This window comes from Andrographis paniculata, unplaced genomic scaffold (genome assembly GCF_009805555.1).
Source record: "Andrographis paniculata isolate CXL003 unplaced genomic scaffold, ASM980555v1 Contig59END, whole genome shotgun sequence".
Classification (NCBI taxonomy): Eukaryota; Viridiplantae; Streptophyta; class Magnoliopsida; order Lamiales; family Acanthaceae; genus Andrographis; species Andrographis paniculata.
The window spans coordinates 2,707,325-2,722,147 of NW_026137594.1; the positions used below are offsets into that span (position 1 = coordinate 2,707,325).

At 29.2% G+C, this 14,823-nt stretch overlaps 1 long non-coding RNA gene across 13 annotated transcripts; it reads left to right on the plus strand.

Annotated features, from left to right (window-relative positions):
• Positions 1 to 1,145: 1,145 nt before the first annotated feature.
• LOC127258201 (uncharacterized) lies at positions 1,146 to 14,564 on the plus strand. Of its 13 annotated transcripts, none has more exons than XR_007840255.1 (10): positions 1,153 to 1,320; positions 1,792 to 4,366; positions 4,479 to 4,813; positions 10,526 to 10,669; positions 11,147 to 11,335; positions 11,468 to 11,615; positions 13,296 to 13,405; positions 13,483 to 13,534; positions 13,688 to 13,779; positions 13,894 to 14,564. It is a non-coding gene; the product is annotated as an uncharacterized LOC127258201 (long non-coding RNA). The 13 variants fall into 13 exon arrangements; XR_007840256.1 differs by lacking the exon at positions 11,468 to 11,615 and having other exon boundaries at positions 1,792 to 2,006; positions 3,223 to 4,366; XR_007840258.1 differs by lacking the exon at positions 11,468 to 11,615 and having other exon boundaries at positions 1,154 to 1,320; positions 1,792 to 3,251; positions 4,216 to 4,366; positions 13,894 to 14,562.
• The last annotated feature ends 259 nt before the right edge of the window (positions 14,565 to 14,823 follow it).

The following is a 14,823-nucleotide window of genomic DNA, read 5'->3' on the forward strand; positions in this document are numbered from 1 at the left end:
TAATTTCATATTATAACATTTATAATTATTAAATTGAATAGGTAGTTTGATTTTGATATATATATATTTATGATGTGAAAATTCACAATTGCTATTAAAAAATACACACTAGGTAAATATTTGGTCGAACATTTTCTGCAAATTAGGCCCAACAAGATAAATCATAATAGACGAACCATACGTGACAAATGGCCCAGAGGCATAGAGAAAAGATTGAGTAATTAATTCTGGTTGATTTTAAATGTTCATAATAATTTGAATTAGATTTTTTTTAATCATAACCGCAGTATGTTGATTGTCAAAACAACAAAGAAAAATTGAATGTTAAATTTGTTAATAGATCTATAACCAATTTATCAATTATTATCAGATATTTTTTTAAAATTAAATTAATGATCCAACATAAATTTCAAGTGAAGTAATTTATTAGACTAGGAATTTAGATTATATAAGTTTTTTTTTTTTTTTGTATTTTAATTTCACTAGTTTTTTTTTTTTTTTTTTTTTTTTTTTTTTTTTTTTTTAAAGAATTAGGTTAGTGTTAATTCAAATTCTCTCATTCTTTAATTTTGTTGTACACAAATTGAATTATTTTCACATAAATTATTTTGAAATGATTTCTTTCACTATATTACATTAATTTTATAATTACAAATAAGATAAAATTACTTGATTTATTAGACTACCGATCAATATACATTTTTTACAAAATACATTACTTTTGATGCGAAATAGTTGGTAATAGTAAAAAATTCAGAAGTGATTAATGTGTCTCTCAGAGTAGCTCACAGTAAACTTGTTTGGCTATGTTTTAATATTTAAAAATAATATTAATATATATTAGTAATATTAATGTGTATTAGCTACCGTTAATTATTATTATTTATATATTAAAATATCCTAATTTTCTAACGGCTAATTGATAAGTTAATTATATAAGGTAACTTTTTATTATATAAGGTAAGTTTTATTCGACATGCGTTAATTGATTCGATTGTAACGGCCACAAGATATATACAACTATATAAGGTAGGTTTTTTTTATTTTTTATTTTTTTTCATTTATTTCCAATCAAAAAATAATAATAAATAAATTATTATGTGTATATATATATATATATATACTCTGGTCTGGCAATTGGCAATTGGGAAGTGTGATATACATGAAAGGAGGTTTCAGAAGTTTGATGGTGCTCTCGGGAGGGCTGCATTTCCATTTCCATTTCCATTTCCATCAGGTAAGGTTTTCTTTCGTCTTCAAGTTTGTTTCCGGTGCAATAGCGGGATGAACAACGGCGACCATTTCAATCGGTACGGGAAGGTATGTTTTAGTTCAATCCAAGATTCGATTCTCATTAGGAGTGGCCATTTGCGATTGCTTCGAATTAATACAATTCGCTTTTGATAAACAAGTTACAGATTTTCAATTTCTAGTTGTTCATATACTTTTTATTGTGATTTGAGTCTTCAATTTGCTTTTCTCCTCTGTATACGGTAGAAAATTTAGGGTTTGAGGAATATAATAGAAATTCTTTTTTCTCAAAAAAAAAAAAAAAAAGAATCCTTCTCTCGTCCTCATTTCTTTCATTCAGCATTGCATTAGATTTTCAGTGTTTTGAATTCCATTTCTCCTTTCCAATTTAAACATGCCATATTACTTTATTTTTGGTTCGGGGCTATTATTACAAAGTCTGGTAATTAAAGTAAGAAATCTCTTATCGCTGTACTATTTTCTAATAATCATTATATTATATATAATAATAAGCTCATTCTCTCCGTCCCATCCTTGCAGTGCAGACTACCATAGGCGCCTGTTTCATTTCTCCTCCACGACGATTTATGGTTCTTTTGAAGGTTTTGGAGGTTCTGGTGCAATAGTGGATCAGATGGGGAAGGGTAATAGCAATGCTGCGGACGACCATGCCCATGGATATGCAGTTTTCTTGAATCAAGATTTGATTCGAGAGTTGTGATTCGCGAATGCTAATCGAGAGTACCAATCCACAGGTAGTAGACGTTTACATAGGATAGGATATTCGCTTTGATTGACTGACTGTTTACAGATTTTCAATTTCACATTGCAGAGTCTTCGTATACACATAAACTTGATTTGGTGCTTCACTTTGATTTTTTCCTTTGATATACGGGGATTTTCCATGAAAATTTAGGGGTTTGAGGAATTTGGGAATTTTGGTTTAGGAGGAGGAATAAAATTTCATTGTCTCAAAAAATCCTTCTCTCACTCGTTTCTTTTTTATCTTCAAATTATTGATGGTTTGGTTCGGGTTTTTGTTTGAGTTTGGCTGTGGCTATTTATTGATGATCTAGTTCTTGTTTTGGTTTCTAGGTCTAGGTCTAGTTTGGGTTTGGTTCAGGAGTCGACTCTAACTCAGGTGATTCTGAGTTGGGTTTGGGTTCAAGTTCAGGTTCGGGTTCGGTTCCGGCTCTGACTCTAACTTAGGTGATTCTGGGTTGTGTTTGGTTTAGTTCCGGCTCTAACTTGTGCTTGGATTTGATTTAGCTCTAGCATTGGTGCAGTTCTTGTATGGATTGGGTTCTAGTTCGTGTTTGGTTCTGACTTTGACTATGGCTCGGGTGATTCCGAGTCAAGTTCATGTTAGTTCTAGCTCTAGCTTGAGCTTGGATCTGGTTCGGCTCTAGTCTTTGGTGCAGTCCATGTATGAGTCAGGTTCTAGCTCGTGTTTAGTTTTGGCTTTGGTCATGGCTTGAGTGATTCCGGGTCAGGTTCAAGTTAGTTCCTACTCTAGCATGGTCCTGGTTCAGGTTCAACTTTGGCTCAGGTGATTCTGGGTTAGATTTGAATCTAGTTTGGTTTTGGTTCTCTAACTCTGCCTTTGGGTTAGGTGGTTCTGAGTCAAATCCCGGTCTCGAACTCTGTATAATCTGGTCCAATCCTCACCTTTGATTTTGGCTTAAAATCCAGCCAAGATCTAGATCTAGCTCTTCTTCATGTTCTAGTTCTAGTTCTAGTTCGTGTCCATCTTTGCTCTTGTGCAGTTTTTGTTGGGGCCGGTGTCTGACTCTAGCTCTAGCACAGGTGGTTCTCGGTCAGGTTTGAGTTCTGTTCCGGCTTTAGCTCTTGTTTGATTGGGTTGGAGTCTTGTTCATATTATGGTTCTTCTAGTCTTGCATTTTTGGTGTGGTTCTTGTTTGGTTTGGGTTTTGATCTTGTCTGGCTCTAACTCAGGTTGTTCTTTGACAGGTTTAGGCCGGGTTCATGTTCCTATTTTGGTTTGGCTCCACTCCTGTTGATTACATTGTTTAATTTTCTAGTTTGTTCTTTTTAGTTTAAATACTCTCTGTTCATTGTTCTGTGTTTGTGATTGAATTAAAAAAAAAAAAAAAAAAAAAATTGTATAAACCTAAACTAGATTGATTTTCATGAAATTTCTATCTACATGCGAGACTATATCTTTCAACTTGGTTCACTTTCCAAATAATGTTTTCAAGCTCTTTTGACCTATTTTTCAATCAAATAATCAAATTATATTGCTATTTTTTGCATTACAATCTGAGCTAAACGGCGAGGCATAAAAAGATTTGAGTTGACCATCATAAGAAAATTGGCCCAGATCTTGGCGGGGAAATCATGAAGGCATGCCATATGATGTGCAACATGAGATCTTGCAGCCTTGGTGTGACCGATTAGTGTGTTGTCATTCAATGCATTTCAATTAGCAATTGGTCCGTATCTTGGCGAGGCAATCATGAAGGCATGTCATATGATTTGCAACATGAGATCTTGCAGCCATGGCGTGGCCGATTAGTGCATTGTCCTTCAATTCATTTCAATTTATTGAGTGACAAGTGTACATATTCTAAATTTTCATCAAGCTTAATAAAAGATAAGATAAAATATTATATATATTTTTTTGTACATATACATAACTTCTCGTTAGCAACCAACTTACAACTTGTGCTAAAAATATAAATGCTTTGCTTTGTTTAGTTGATATTTGGGCAGGAAGGTTGGTGATGCTATAAAACTTGAAAGCCTAATGTTCTATGTCTTTTTTCATAATGCTCTGATCCATATATCTATTTGAGAGGAGAAAGTTGGGCCATTCTTGGTATTTAAACTTTTGGTGCCAACTGGGAGCAAGCTAATAGTACTTTTGAAACCTTAATTTTACAACAATAACCTATGATAAATATTGCTTTTACTGATTTTTATTTTTTATTTTTTCTCGTCAAGTGGTTGCAAATTCAATTGCCCACGATTTCGTTTGTTTTCTGGAAGATGGATGGGTTACAGTAACGAACGATTTCTTGTCACCTGAATAATTCCTTCTCTAAAAGTAATGACAGAACTCTGTGAGTAGTGCACTCCCTAACTTTCAACTTCAGTAAGTATTACATGTTTTCTATTTATTTCCAAGCATGTTTGGTTGTCATTTCAATTTGTTTTTTCCATTATTATTAATGTCTGCAAGTACTAATGAGTTTTTATGCTTTTAGGTTAATGTTGTGGACTGCTAATGGTGGTCCTTGTTCTAGGCAGGGTGTATTTGGTAAGGTAGTGAGTATGAATCTGGATAGGTAAAACATTACTATTTTTGAATATTTCACTAGTGTTGATGAGAGGGTGTATTTGGCAAGTTAGTGAATATGAATCCGGGTGGGTAAATCATTACTAAATTTGAATATTACACTAATGTTGATGAGATTTTTGAAAACAGTAAAGTTAAACAAGGAAAACCTGCATCTACTTGTGAAGAATTGGTAAGAGATGAAGCAAATGAAAATGGAATTCTGATTTTGGGGAACCACACCGATCAAATCAGTGAAAGAGGGTAATTTTTTTTATATTCTTATTATTTTTTATCCTTCAATTAATCCTCTCATTTGCGTACACCTTGACCTTATCCCACCTTCAATTCTTGGTTTCTCTTGCTTTTTTTTTTTTTTCTTGTTTGTGTGTGTATGATTAATTGATTTTGTTATTAGTATGTGTATATTTTTTGTTTCATAATTTTCTTTTGTATGTCTAATTGAATGTTATTTAGATAATGTTTTTATAACAATGTTCTTAAGTAAGATGCATTGCATTGATTTTCCTTTCTTTTTTCTTTTATTTATTGTGCGCTTGAGCTTATGTGTATATATATACATACATTGCAAATGACTAATTATTGTATTGTGTCTGCATATATATCTTAGTTGATCTTATCATAATACGAATGCACGTCTATATTACACCTCATTATCTTCTTTTGGTCTCTCATAAAATCTTTATTTATCTATTGCCTTGAATTTTATTGTCATGCTATTATAATTTTTTTCTTCATGAATTTACTAAGATACATTGAAGTGATTTTTTTTTAAAAAAAATTATATTTACTTGCTCGAATGAATTTGATTTTATTATGATATGTATAGTATTTGTATGTAATATGCTTATCTATATATGCATATAAATGATTTATTTTTGTACGGTGAGTGCATATACATGATTAGTAGATTATGTATTTGTGTATATTTTTTTATTGATTTTGTCTTGTCTTGTCTTATCGAATCTTTACTTTTTCTATCATAATGTTTTCATATTGTTGATTCTAAATTCACTAAGATATATATATATATGTATCTATATATATATATATTTAAGTTTTGAATTTACTTTGTGTGTACCTATGCTTGCATGAAAGAAATTGCTTTTAAGATGTTTTTCTTATGTATGCATGTGTGAATGTATGTATTTATCCATATGTGTGTGATTAGTTTTTGTATTGTTCATGTGACTGACTGACTGACTTATGTATATATGTATGTGCGTGTATTTATCTATATAGGTATATGATTAGTTTTTGTGTTTTGTATGTATGTGATTAGTTAATTTTAATATTAATGTGTGTATGTCTAATATTACATTTCATAATCCTTCTTTTGATTCATCTATTGGAATTATTTTTTTCTTATTTTTATTGCAATATCTTTATAATGATGATATGGTGAACTTACTAAGATGCACCGAAATGATTATGAATGTTAATTTTATTATGATTGACTGTGTTTTTATGTGAAATAGTTCTTATGCATGTATGTAGATGATTAGTTTTTGCATAGTGTATGAATACATGATAGTTGATGTCATTATTATTATGAGTGTGTATAAATGACAATTACATTTTGTAATCTTTCTTTTGGTTTTTTGTTTTGTTATTTGTTTTTGTTTGGTTTTGTTTTTGGTGTTTTTGATTTTCTTTTTTTTTTTGGTTTTGGCTTTGTTTTGTAATTTTTATTGCGCCTTTTGTTTTTGTTTTGGTGTTGGTGTTGGTTTGATTTTGTTATTATTTTGGATTCTCTATTTTCTTTTTATTTTTGTTTTTTTTATTAGTTTGGGTTTTTCGTTTTTAATTTGTTATGGTTTTGGTTTGTTATTGTTTTATATTTTTGGTGGTGGTGTTCTTGGTTTTGGTTTTTGGTTTGAGCTTTTTGTTTTCGATTTTGGTTTGTGTTTCTATTTTGATTCTTGTGTTTTTGTATTTATTGTTTTTTTTTCTTGTTTTTGTTACTGTTTTGTTTTTTTATTCTAGTTACTGTTTTTGTTCTATTTTTTCGTTTTAGTTATGTTCTTGTTATTTGTTTTGGTTTGGTATTTGTTTAGGGGTTATAGTTATTGATTTTGTTTTGGGGCATGTTCTTTCACAAAAATATCAGACACAAAATATAGATTTATATGGCATAATTTTTTATAAATATTATATATATTAATACAATTGGTGTATATATATATTTTTATTCATAAAAGAGTAAAAATTTAATATTATTATTATTTTTGTATTATCAATATCAATTTTCATATCTATCATAAAAATACATAAATAATAATAATATAAATACAATCTCTCTGCACTAGCTAGTAAAGAGATGGTAATTCTCAAATTCAGATAAGCACTATATAGACATGGGGATATGGTTGTATGGAATTTAGAACGCTCCATTTACATATTTAGGATTTTTTTGGGTATTTTTATATCTAATTTATGGTTTAAGATAATTATTTAATGAATTGAGTCTTTTTTTTATTCTAATTTTTTCAATTTTTATTTTTATAAAAAAATGACATTAAATGTTCAATTTTCATAAATAAATATATTACCTCCGTTCAAATTTAATATGTTTTTTTTTACTATTCTTGTTTGTTTACTAAAAAATATTTTATTTTATTTTGTGTGTTTGGCTGTTAGCTATTAACTGATTCAATCAGTTGGTCTGATTCAATTTATTTTTTAAAATATTTAATTTTGTTTATTTTTGTTTGAAATTTATGAGAATTTTTGTTATTAATTATTGAAAATTATAAAAATATTATAAAATATTTATTTTTATTTTTATTATTTAGATATGAGAAAATTATTTTTACTAAAAAATAATACTTCCTATGTCATGCAAATGTGTGTTCATTTGACCGGGCATGAGTTTTAATAAAAATGAGTAATAATTGTTAATTTTTTCTTTTATAGTAAAAACCAGTACAAAAATTGAATAATCTTTTACTTCAAAAAGAAATGAGAATATTTTTCGATGACAACCCAAAAAGGAAAGTGAGCATAGATTTAAATGACGGAGGGAATAATTTTTTATTGAAATTATGTAAAATATAAAATAATAAATCTTTCGAATATATGTTTTTATTATGTTAATAATTATTTTAATATATATAAATAAATTAATAACCTTTGTTTTTTCTATTTGATTTAGTTTTAAAAATTTTATATGTTTTACAAATAAAATAATTTATATGTAATAATTAATAATAGTAATTATTTTAAATTTAAAAAATAAAAATATAATTTAATAAATTAAATATATTAAAAATAATTAATAAATACTGCTATAAAAATATATTTATATGTATAAAATAAATTATTAAATTTTAAGGGTTAATAAGGAATAACAAAAATTAAAATGAAAAAAGCTTTTTCAAAACAGTGGGCAGATGAGCTTTTCAGATATTAGTTTTTTTGGTCTAAAAAGTTCTTTCAAAAAACTAATTTATCAAACATCTAAATTAGTTTTTTGACATGTCAAATATCTAAAAAGTTGTTCAATAAGGTAAAGAATTTTCAAGTTGTTTTTCAAACACCCTCTTATTCTCATTTCTTGGTAAAAAGTTATTATTTTTATTTATTTTTTAAAAAACTATACTTAGTCAAATTGACATATTTTTTATCGGCAGAGGGAACATTACTTTTGTTTCACATTTTTTTTATTCATATTGTCATTTCAATTCGTCTCATATCTTTTGTTCATAATATTATTTCAGTTCATCTCCCATTTCTGTTTATTGTTGTTTCAATTAGTCTCGTATTTTTTTGTCTATGTTGTCATTTCATTCTGTCCAATTTTTCCTATCTCATATATTTTTTTGAAGAAAAATTACACTCTAGATAATTTAATACGATTGTCAGAAAAATTATGTAAATTTTTTTGGATAAGTAGTAGACTAAGAAATTAATAATAATATTTAATGTTGAATTAGAATGGGGATATTAAAAAAATTTTATTGAAAATTTTAATAAAAAAATAGAGAATATAAATAGTAAGTAGAAATAATGTCAATTTTATTATTATTTGTTAAACTAGACATAAATTTAACGATTAAAATAATAAAAATAATTAATCTGTTCACTCAGTATTTTTTAATGGAACAATTTTTTATATATATTATTTTAATATATAAATATATACACCCACATTAATATAATATATACATTATCTACTAATAAAAAGTCAATCATTCAATACAAAGTATTAGTTTTTATATTACTAACACGGTTTTCTTTACCATACTTAAAAAAGTAATTCATCTAAAGAGCCGAGTGAACAGATTCAATATAATTTATTTATTTTTTATGAAAAAAATAGTAATAATAGAAGTATAATTTATTTGTTTTTATTAAATATCAATTCCATTCTATATTGTAAATATTTTAAATTATTTATTTTTATTAATACTATTACATTAATTTATATATAAAGAAAAATAAATAAATATTTGTATACAAAACTCAAAAGTAGTCTGATATGAATTCGAATATAAATGTCACACGTAGAGTAATTACTGTTCTGAATAGCTATTAGTAATTTGAATTAAATCTTTTTAAATCATAATGCAATTAGATAATTAAATTCCTAAGATAATACTAGTTAAGGCAATTAACGGATGTAGGTTGATTATCAAAACAACAAAAAAAAATTAAATGTTAAACTTGTTGATAGATTTATAACTAATTTATCAATCATCATGATAATTATTTTTAATTAAATAAATAATTCAATATAAATTTTAGATTGAAATCATTTATTAAATTAGGACTTTAGATTATATAAGTTTTTTTATTGGTTGTATTTTAGTTTCACTAATTTCTTTTTTTTATTATTAATTTTTTAGTTATTTTTGTAGGATTAGGTTAGTGTTAATTTAAATCTCCCCATTATGTAATTTTGTTGAACACCGACGAATTATTTTCTTATAAATTATTTTGAAACGATTTCTTTCACTCTATTACATTAATATTATAATTACAAATAAGATGAACTTATTTGATTGATTGTGCTACCGAGTAATTTATATTTTTTTTACAAAACACATTACTTTGTGTCTAAATAGTTGTTAATAGTAAAAAGTCGTAAGTGATTAGTGTGTGGGTCTCTCTTCTTTGGAATCACAGGTAGAGCCTTCTGGAAAGGTATGACAGCGTGTAATAAGTTATGTTATTCTTTAAAAAAAGTTATGAGTTTCGATTTGTCAAAATATCATATTTGAAATTAAATATTTTGAATGATGATTTTAGTTATGATCTAAATATTTATGTATAAAATTTGCTGATTTTGATTTGAACATTTCATTTTTAATATTTTACTTTTTAGTTTCACTAAATTTAAATTTTAAATTAAAATAAATTATAAAAACATTAATGTATTAGATAATAAAATAATATAAGATATAATTATATAATAAAAAATTACAAAATTTAAAATATAAATATAAAAAATAATATTATATTATTACTTTTCTAATTTATTAATAATTATTTATTTTTATTAATCTTAATATTATTTTTATTATTATTTTTAATAATAATAAAAAAATAATAAAAAAAATAATATTAATATATATTATATATAACAGAGTATTAAATAAAAAATAAAAAGCATTTCCTTCTTTTCTTGTGTTATTTGTTAGTTGTGTGTTTCGGTTGATTTTTTTTCATTTATTTTTTATTAATATTAATGTGTATTAGCTACCGTTAATTATTATTATTTATATATTAAAATATCATAATGATTAATTAGCTTTTGGCTGGCGTCCAATTTATTTGTTTATTTTAATATTTAATTTTCTAACGGCTAATTGATGAGTTAATTATACAAGGTAAGTTTTTATTATATAAGGCAAGTTTTGATCTAATTGATTTTCTTGCAACGGCCACAAGATATACGGTTATTATGTATATATACTCTGCTCTGGCAATTGACAAGTGTGATATACATGAAAGGAGGTTCCAGAAGTTTGGTGCTCTCGGGAGGGCTGCATTTCCATTTCCATTTCCATTTCCATTTCCATCAGGCAAGGTTTTCTTTCGTCTTCAAGTTTGTTTCCGGTGCAATAGCGGGATGAACAACGGCGACCGTTTCAATCGGTACGGTATGTTTTAGTTCAATCCATGATTCATAGGAGTGGCGATTAGCGATTGCTCTGAATTTATCGATTAGGATAATACATTCGCTTGATAAACAAGTTACAGATTTTCAGTTTCAGAGTTGTTCATATACTTTTAAGTTGTGATTTGAATCTTCAATTTGCTTTCCTCCTCCTTACTGTATACGGTAGAAAATTTAGGATTTGAGGAATATAGCGTTTTGATTTTTTTGGCAATAGAAATTCGTTTTTCTCAAAAAAAATTAAATCCGTCTCTCGTCCTCATTTCTTTCAGCATTGCATTAGATATTCAGTGTTTTGAATTCCATTTCTCCTTTCCAATTTAAACATGCCATTTTACTTTATTTTTGGTTCGGGGCTATTACTACAAAATACCAAATGGTAATTCAATAAGAAAGCTCTTACCGTTACACTATTTTCTAATAATAATCTCATTCTTGCCGTCCCATCTTTGCAGTGCAGACTACCATAGGAGCATGTCTCATTTCTCCTCCACGACGGTTTAGGGTTCTTTTGAATAGTGGATCAGATGGGGGAATAGCAATGCTGCGGACGACCATGCCCATCGATGTGTAAGTTTCTTGAATCAAGGGTTTGATTCGAGAGTTGTGATTTGCGAATGCTAATCGAGAATACCAATCCACAGGTAGATGTTTCTTGAATGCTCATTGTCTCAAAAAAATCCCTCTATCACTCGTTTCTTTCTTTTTTCTTTTTTTTTTTTTTTTTTTTTTTTCGAATTATTGATGGTTTGAGTTTGGCTGTGGCTATTGCCTAGGTGATTCTGGTTTTGGCTTCAGTCAAGCTCGGGCTAGTTCATGTTTTGGTTTCTAGGTCTAGCTCTTGTCGGGAGTTCTAGCTGGGGATCGGTTATGACTCTTACCCTGGCTCAGGTGATTCTGAGTTGGGTTTGGGTTCAAGTTCAGGTTCAGTTCCGGCTCTAAACTTAGGGGATTTTGGGTTGTGTTTGGATTTTAGTTCCGGCTCTAACTTGTACTTGGATCTGGTTCAGCTCTAGCATTGGCGCAGTTCTTGTATGGATTGGGTTCTAGTTCGTGTTTGGTTCTGGCCTTGGCTATGGCTCGGGTGATTCCGAGTCAGGTTCAAGTTAGTTCCAGCTCTAGCTTGAGCTTTGATCTGGTTTGGCTCTAGCTTTGGTGCAGTCCTTGTATGGATTGGGTTCTAGTTCGTGTTTGGTTCTGGTTTTGGCCATGGCTTGGGTAATTCTGGGTCAGGTTCAAGTTAGTTCCTACTCTAGCATGGCCCTGGTTCAGGTTCAGCTTTGGCTCAGGTGATTCTGGGTTAGATTTGAATCTAGTCTGCTCTAGCTTGGGCATGGATTGAGTCTTGTTCGTGTTTTGGTTTTGGTTCTCTAACTCTGCCTTGGGCTTAGGTGGTTCTGAGTCAAATCCCAGTCTCTAACTCTGTATAATCTGGTCCAGTCCTCAGCTTTGATTTTGGCTTAAAATCCAGCCAAGATCTAGATCTAGCTCTTCTTCATGTTCGTTCTAGTTCGTGTCCATGTTTGCACTTGTGCAGTTCTTGTTTGGGCCGGTGCCTGACTCTAGCTCTAGCACAGGTGGTTCTGGGTCGGGTTTGAGTTCTGTTCCGGCTCTAGCTCTTGTTTGATTGGGTTGGAGTCTTGTTCATATTATGGTTCTTCTAGTCTTGCAATTTCGGTGTGGTTCTTGTTTGGTTTGGGTTTTGATCTTGTCTGGCTCTAACTCAGGTTGTTCTTTGACAAGTTTAGGCAGGGTTCATGTTCCTATTTGGTTTGGCTCCACTCCTGTCGATTACATTGTTTAATTTTCTAATTTGTTCTTTTTAGTTCAGATACTGCTCATTGTTCTGTGTTTGTGATTGATTAAAAATAAAATAAAGTTGTATAAACCTAAACTAGATTGGTTTTCATGAAAGTTCTATCTACATGCAACTATATCTTTCAACTTGGTTTGCTTTCCAAATAATGCTTTCAAGCTCTCTTGGCCTATTTTTCCTTACAATCTGACCTAAATGATGAGCACGAAAAGATTTGAGTTGACCATCATAAAAAAATCAGCCCGTATCTTGGCGGGGAAATCATGAAAGCCATGCCATGTGATGTGCAACATGAGATCTTGCAGCCATGGTGTGACCGATTGGTGTGTCGTCATTCAATGCATTTGAATTAGCAATCGGTCCGTATCTTTGCGAGGCAATCATGAAGGCATGTCATATGATTTGCAACATGAGATCTTGCTCTGATCAATATATCTATTTGAGAGGAGAAAGTTAGGCCATTCTTGGTATTTAAACTTTTGGTGCCAATTGGGAGCAAGCTAATAGTACTTTTGAAACCTTAATTTTACAGCAATAATCTATGGCATTAATATTGCTTTTACTGATTATCTTTTTTTTTCTTTCTCGTCTGTCAAGTGGTTGCAGATTCAATTGCCCATGATTACCAAATATTGCTGATACTCCCTCTCTGATTTTGTTTGTTTTTCTTGAAGATGGATGCTAACCATTTTGTATCTTCTTCTGAAAAATAAACAAATTTTTGCAGTTTTTTTTATTCATACTGTAAATGAATATTAAACTGATTTTAACTACAACCTTGTCTACAGTGTTCTAATGACGAAAGATTCTGCCATTTCAACAATTCCTGCTCTGGGAGCAATATGACAGTGTGCTGTGAGAAATGGGATTTCTAACTTCAACGTCAAAAGTATTACAGGTTCTTTATTTTTTCCAACCATGCATGTTTGGTTGTCTTTTCAATTTGTTTTCTCACTAATATTGATTGTTGTGCAGGGATTTCACGAGCAAATTGATGTTCTTTGACCGTGATTGCCAAATCTTGCTGGTAATTTATTCCTTTTTCCCACCTTAAATTTGTCTCTTTCTTAAAGATTGATGCTAACAATTTTTATGTTGTTCCACAAAATAAACTAATTCTTATAGTTATTCTCTATGCTTTAAATGAATATTGCACTGATATGACATATTCTTTTATTAGGAACTGAATTTTTGCTAGTAATGTCTAAGGGGGGTTACAGTAATATGACACAACTCTGTGAGGAGTAGCGCACTCTCTAACTTTCAACTTCAGTAAGTATTACATGTTTTCTATTTATTTCCAAGCATGTTTGGTTGTCATTTCAATTTGTTTTTTTCATTATTATTAATGCCTGTGCAAGTATTAATGAGTTTTTCTGCGTTTAGGTTGATGTTGTGGACTGCTATTGGTGGTCCTTGTTCTAGGCATGGTGTATTTGGTAAGGTAGTGAGTATGAATCTGGGTGGGTAAAACATTACTAATTTTGAATATTTTACTAATGTTGATGAGAGGGTGTATTTGGCAAGGTGGTGAGTATGAAACCGGGTGGGTAAAACATTACTAAATTTGAATATTTCACTAATGTTGATGAGATTTTTGAAAACAGTAAGGTTGGTTGGTTAACCAAGGAAAATTCTGCGTCTACTTGTGAAGAATTGGTAAGAGATGAAGCAAATGAAAATGGAATTCTGATTCTGGGGAACCACACCGATCAAATCAGTGAATTTAGCTGACCTTGAGGGCAATTTTTTTAATTTTATTTTTATTATTATTCTCATTAATTTTTAATTCTTCAATTAATCCTCTCATTTGCATACACCTTGACCTCGACCTTAAGAGTAATATTTCTTATCCCACCTTCAATTTTTGGTTTCTCATGCTTTCTTTGCCTTGTTTGTGTGTATATGATTAATTGACTTTGTTATTAATGCGTGTATATTTTTTTGTTTCATAATTTTCTTTTCTCTGTCTTTATAATGCTTTTATAACAATGTTCCCAAGTAAGATGCATTCAATTGATTTTCTTTTTCTTTTTTCTTTTATTTATTGTGCACTTTAACTTATGTGTATATATATACATACATTGCAAATGACTTATTTTTGTATTGTGTGTGCATGTATCTTAGTTGATCTTATCATAATATGAATGCACGTCTATGTTATGCTTCATTATTGTGATTGACAGTGTTTTTATGTGAAATAGTTCTTATGTATGTGTGTAGATGATTAGTTTTTGCATAGTGTATGAATACATGATTAGTTGATATCATTATTATTATTATTATTATTATTATTATTATTATGTGTGTCTAAAT